Here is a 6,407-nt window from a genome sequence, read left to right on the forward strand (position 1 = left end):
ACAGCTTGACCAGTTTGTTTCTGTTTAGCCTTCCTAGTCTTAACATCCCTCCTCCCTCAAAGCCTCTAATTCTGTGTTATGTACTGAGGCCCAGAGAGGTTAAATAGCTGATTTGAAGCCTCAAAGCAAGCAAGCAGGCAACTGGGTTATCACTAGAATCTGCAGAATGCCTTGTATGCTACCAGTTCTGGAGCTTCCCATTCATACCTCCCCCGCCCCCCGCCGCCATGGCTTGACCTCTTGCCCATGGCACTCACCATCTTCGTCAAGAGGGAGAAAGGTATGGAAAGCTGGTGGGTTCAAGGACTCCATGAACACGGACTCCACCACTGACTCATGCGGCAGCTCTAGCTCCTCAGGGAGATGGAGCAGGCTCTCTACATCAGGGAGGGTGCTAGAAGGCAGCAAGACTGGCAGGTTTGGGCAGCTGCCTTCCAGCAGAAGACCAGAGCTGCTGGGTAGGATCACTGTTGGGTCTTCTGACACAGATGGTCCCAGAATTTGTGTGGTGCTTTGGGGCCCCAGAAGCAGGTCATGCTGATGCCAGAGGTTCCTTGGGGCAGCAGAGAGGGCAGGGTGAGGTCAAAGGGAATAGAGAGGTGTTCTCCAGGGACAGAAGTGATCATGGTACTGCTGGGACTTGCGGGACTTGAGGTTGTGCTCGTGGATGTGCTTGGATCCTGAAGAGGTGGGGACGCAGGTCTGGCAGGTTTGGGGGGTTATGGGGTTTTGGGTTTATTGGGTAGTGGGGTCCTAGGATTGGGAAATGATAAGCTTGGGTAATTTGGGGGGAGGTGGGCTACTAGGTTTAAGAGGTGATGGGATTTTGGAGGTCTTACATGAGAGAACCCTGGGTTTAGGGTGTGGCCGATTGTTTGGGGTCTGGTGAGCAGGAACCTTTGGTCTAGTGTGTTATAGGCACTTGGGGATCTGAAGTGTGGAGACTCCAGGCTTGGGCTGTGGCAGCCTTTTGGGTGACTGTGATATGAGTACCCCAGGTTGGGGGTGTGATAGACCATCCAGTTTGGGTTGTGATGGAGCACCAGGTTCGGAGTGCAGTGGAATAACAGGTTTGATAGTGCCAGCTTTGGCCTGGGATAAGGTGCCAGGATTCAGAGGTGGGACTTGTGTCTTGGAATTCATGGGGATAGGGCACCAGGATACTGGTGTGATGGTACACTGGGCTTCAGAAGCAAGAAGGGGCCAGCATTTGAGGGCACAAAGGTAGCAGTTGTTGTTCTGAGACTTGGTTGAACCAAAGTGCCAGGATCGTGTTGTGCTGGATGTTTGGGCTTTGGGTGTGCTGGGGTGGATAGGGTACTAGGGCTCTGGCCCAGTGGCTCCAACTCCTTGGAACTGGGTATAATGTTTGTGGAGGCAGGAGTAGTTGAGGATAACTAGAACCTTGGTTTCACAAGCCTTGATTTGGGAGAGACCCTGGATACCAGGGCTGACTGGGTTGTGCCTGTCCTTAGGCCATGCCTGCTGGTGGATGAGGGCATGATGGTGCCTGGTCCAGCTGCAGTGGAAGTCTGTATCCTGGCCTTCCCACTTGCATCCTTGGGCTGCACGACCAGTAAAGTCAGAGATGTGACAAAGTTCACATATTCAAGGGACAGGCTGGGGACTTTGGCTGCCAGCAGGTGGCAAGCGGTGGTGTCACGGGCCTGGAAGCATGCCTCCAGCAACTCTCCAATGGTGAGGTAGGCCCAGAGGTAGGCAGCAGGTGAGTGGGCTACGTTGTAGGCTGGCTCCCCTGGGACACCAAAGTTCTTCTGGCTGCTGTTGGCGGCTGCCTTGCTGTAGCAGGCCACAAGAAGCTGACCCTGGATGCCCAGTTCCTGCTTGCTTGCCTGCACCTGTCCTGCCACCACCAGCTCTGAGCCGCCAAAGTAATTGGGGGAAAAGGCCCAAGGGGAGGCCCCTACCAAGCCGCCCAGGTAGTCCAGATGCATGTCTGCCAGCAGAGGCATGGAGATCTCCTCGGAGAGGTCCTCCACCGGCTGTAGGGCTGTGTCAAGTGTCCTCGTGCATGCACCGGGCTGCTCTCCGTGTCTCCAGGGATAGGTGACATTTCAGTGGGAAGTCAGCCTCATCCCCAAAGGCCAAACTGAAAACGGACACCCTGTTGCCCAGCGCCTGTCAGATGTTGGAGAGGATCACACTGGGCGTCATCACACTGGCTGTGGGCTCCACATCTGTCAGGAAGGTGATGAGAGGGGTCCTCCCCACATTGGGTCCCCGTGCAGTCTCCTGGTTGCTGTGGTTTAGCAGAGCTGCTTTGATGTTGGTCCCTAAGTGGGAAGCAGACTGTGAGACCATCTTTTCTGGTTATTTCTGGTTATTTTTCCCATTGCAGACACACTGGGCACCTCACCAACCTCTCTGGCTCAGGAATTTCTCATTATCCTTGTTCAGACTTTTTCTGCTGCTTATCCTTCCCAGCTCCCCCACCCCGACACAGGCTCCCTGAGATCTGACAGTGGGGCCCACATGTTCTTGGCTTTTATCACGCCCTGTCTCAGACTACGATTTGCCTGTTTCCTGGGGGGATATCTAATCCTCTAGTCAGACAGGCAGCTCCCCAAGGATAGCAACCTCACCTCCATGCTACAGGGGAAAAAAATGGATGAGTTGACGGGAGGTGTTTGATTGGGGAGACTTCGGTACTTTTCTGAGAGATGATTTTGCTCAAAAGCTTGACCAAATGCTTGGAAATAAGTATGTAGATTATTGATTTTAAACACTTTTGGCAAATTCTCCTGAGTATGTGCTTTAAAGAGAAACTCAGAGCCAAGGAAGAATGTACCCTAAAATACATAGAACTATGTTCTTTCTACTAGGAAAAAGAACACAGAAGATGAAGGGACATATTTGTAGAAAACATAATAGTGATATTTCAGGTATTGTGAGAGGTGAGGTGGATGGGGAATGAAGGGAGCATTTTGAGAATTCCCCACATCTGGGGTGCCTGGCTGGCTCAGAGCATGTGACTCTTAATTTCAGGGTCATGAGTTTGAGCCCCACATTGGGTGTGGGGCCTCCTTAAAATAGAAAAAATAAAGTTAAAAACTAAATAAAAAATAAAAAGGAACTCCTCACATTACCACAGCCCATCCATTTGAGTGGCCAGGTCTAACACTTACAACCATCAGCTTCCATGTGGCCTGGTAGTCCTTGGTGCTGTGGATAATTCTGGATAGTAGTCTGGATGGAGCCTCCAGCTTTCTAGACACTAACCGAATCAGAAAAGGTGATGATGTTGAAGTAGTCGGCCTGCAGGTCACCAAGGATCACATTCATGGCCTTGTTAGTTTGTGGGATGTGGATGAAGTGAAGGGGGTGGACCAAGGCCTGAAGTTTTGCTCAAGACTGGAAGGTTGGGGGATCCCTAGGTGGCTCAGCGGTTTAGCGCCCGCCTTAGGCCCAGGGCAGGATCCTGGAGTCCCGGGATCAAGTCCCACGTCGGGCTCCTTGCATGGAGCCTGCTTCTCCCTCTGCCTGTGTCTCTGCCCTGCCTCTCTCTCTCTCTCTCTCTCTGGGTTTCTCATGAATAAATAAATAAAATCTTTCTTAAAAAAAAGACTGAAAGGTTATCTCTATGTGAGGTACTAAGGCCTAAGTGTCGTACGGCTCTAAGACTCTGACTCCAACACTCTGTAAATCTAGAATTCTCAGGTCGACATGCTAGAGGCCCTATGGCTCTAAGCCTAGAATTGCACTGTCCAATGGTAACTGCTTAGCCACACGTAGCTATTTCAATGTAAGTTAAAGGAAAACGTTAAAGTCTGTTTCTTTACTTGGCAGTAGCCGCATTTCAAGTGTCCCATAACCATGTGACGGTTATTGCAGAGCAGTGGCTACCAAATTGGACACCTCAGAACTTTAGAACATTTCCATCGTCAAGGTAGTTCTGTTAGACAGTGGTGGACTAGAAGGTTCAAACTCTGTGCTTTCAGGGTGCTAGGATCCTGTGTGTTCCATGGTTCCTGGACCCCATGACCCAGGATACAGTGATTCCGGGACCCTAAAGCTTAAGAGTTTTATGATTCTAGGTCTTTATAACTTCCTTCCTGTGAATTGGCATACTTTGGTTCTGTCCTAAGTAATCTGTTCTTCCACCTCACCTTCCATTTCTTCCAGGCTGACCTTCTCATCAGCCCCAGAAAACCCCAGATTCTGTGTGGTTTTTTTCTCCACATCTTTGCTCTTGTTGTGCCCTTTAGATAACAGACCTTCCCCCACCCCCTTCTCCTTTACATATTCATATCTTCACTGTTCCTTCAGTTGCTCCTTCTCTGGGCAGCACTTCTTTGATTGCTTACTCTGACCCATGCCCCTGGCACCCAGATATTCCCTGTCCCAGATGGTTCGCTGGCTGTTGTATGTGGAATATTTTCGTTTCCCACACAAATATTGAGCCCTCTGAGAACAGGGCTTAGGATGCTTCTTCCTATTAGCTCCCTTCCTGATGACAATACCTAGCATAGGGCTAGGCACACAGCAGGTTCAGGGAATGGGGGATGTAGGTTCTCATATTAGGTACCACTTATAGGGCACTTGTTATGTTCCAGGCACTGTGCTAAATATTTAGATGCATCAGCTCATTTAATTGTCATAGCAACACAATGACAAAGGTACTAATATCATACCCATTTTATAAGTGACAACACTGAGGCTCAGAAAGGTGGAGTGACTTGCTCAACGTCACACATGATGTGTGTCACTGATGAGCCAGGGGCTCAAATCCATATTTTGGAGGTGTTAAACCTTATGCTTTCCAATTTTTACGTTGCTATAGATTTCAGAGACAACAGGAAATACCACTTTGTGGCCCACCATTCTCTACGTCTTAAATGGATAGAAGATGCCTTGAATGCTTTTAAGTGGATCAGAGTCTTTCATGCCACAGGACGAGCTCAGGGTATAGATTAGGTCACACATTCTCGAATAGGGAGCTCAGGTCTTGCTCAAGATTGAAAGGTTATTTCTATACAAGGTACTAAGGCCTAAGGGTTGTATAGTTTTAAGGATTTAACCATTCATTCGTTTTCATTCAGAGGACTGCAACATAGAACATGATGACCCTTCTTGAGAATCTCCTGTTAACCAGAGGCAGATTACATGTTTAGAAGTGTGTTGCTTAGTCTGTTGAGATTTTCCAGCTACCTTTCTGTTTTTGGTTTCTAGTTTAATTCCACTTGGTCTGAGAGCCTATATTTATTGTATGATTTCTATTCTTTCAAATTTGTTAAGTCGTGTTTTATGGCCCACAATGCAGTCTATCCTGGCAAATATTCCACGTGAGCTTGAGATGGATGTGTACTGTGCTGTTGTTGGATGAAGTATTGTGTAGATGTCAATTAGATCCAAATGATTGATGGTGCTGTTCACTTAAACTATGTCCTTTCTGATTTTCTGCCTGCTGGATCTGTCCATTTATGACAGAAGGAGCTGAAGTCTCTAACTATAACAGTGGTTTTGTCTATTTCTCCGTGCAGTCCTATCACTTTTTGCCTCATGTATTTTGACATCCTATTGCTAGGTGCATTACACATTAAGGATTGTCGCGTCTTCTTGGGGAGTCATTATGTAATTATAGTTATATAAGATTTTTTTTCAGTTTGAAAGTAGTCATTGTTTGTTAACTGGCCAAATTGCAGAAATAATGATGGTAGATACCTTAGTTTATCCTTCTAATAGGCCTGTTGATCTGGTTTTCCCTATTGCTGGCATCCACACCTTCATTCCACTTCATGGAGAAGATCATTTGAAGGGCCACAGGAAGGTTTTTGCTTCTTTGAAACACTTTACAGTAGTATAGATCTTGTGAATCAGATAGATCTTCCATGCAGGTGATGCCATATATACCAAGAGATCGAGCAGCATGTTATCTGTCAGGGAAATTTGCTTTTTGTTCCTTTATACAATGGTCTCTTTATCCCTGATAATTTGCTTGCTGTAAAGTCTACTTTGTCTGAAATTAATATAGCTCCTCCAGGATTTTTAGGATTCGTGTTAGCATGGTATGTCTTTTGTTTCCATACCATTACTTTTAATCCATCTGTGTGTTTATGTTTAAAATGGGTTTTTGGTAGACAACACATAATTGGTCTGATTATGGTTTGTTTGTTTTTGTTATGTTCTGTTTTGTTTGAATCAACACTAATAGTCTCTGTCTCTTGATTGGTGTATTTAGACCATTCACGGTTAACATGATTACTGTTAGAGTTAGATTAATATTTGCCATATTTTTAACTGTTTTCTATTTGCTGCCCTTGTGTTTCTTCTTCCTTCCTTCCATCCATCCTCCTCCCTTCCTCCTTTCTTCCTTCCTTTTTTTCAGTCTACTACTCTTTCTCTGTCTTCTGTGGTTTTAACTGAGTATTTGATATGATCTCATTTTC

General features: G+C 46.8%; 1 pseudogene; it reads right to left on the reverse strand.

Moving 5' to 3' along the window:
- Positions 1-207: 207 nt before the first annotated feature.
- On the reverse strand, positions 208-3,836 carry LOC119878529 (annotated as a pseudogene).
- Positions 3,837-6,407: the final 2,571 nt, after the last annotated feature.

The sequence above is a fragment of the Canis lupus genome, unplaced genomic scaffold (genome assembly GCF_011100685.1).
Source record: "Canis lupus familiaris isolate Mischka breed German Shepherd unplaced genomic scaffold, alternate assembly UU_Cfam_GSD_1.0 chrUn_S1696H1890, whole genome shotgun sequence".
Taxonomy (NCBI): domain Eukaryota; kingdom Metazoa; phylum Chordata; class Mammalia; order Carnivora; family Canidae; genus Canis; species Canis lupus.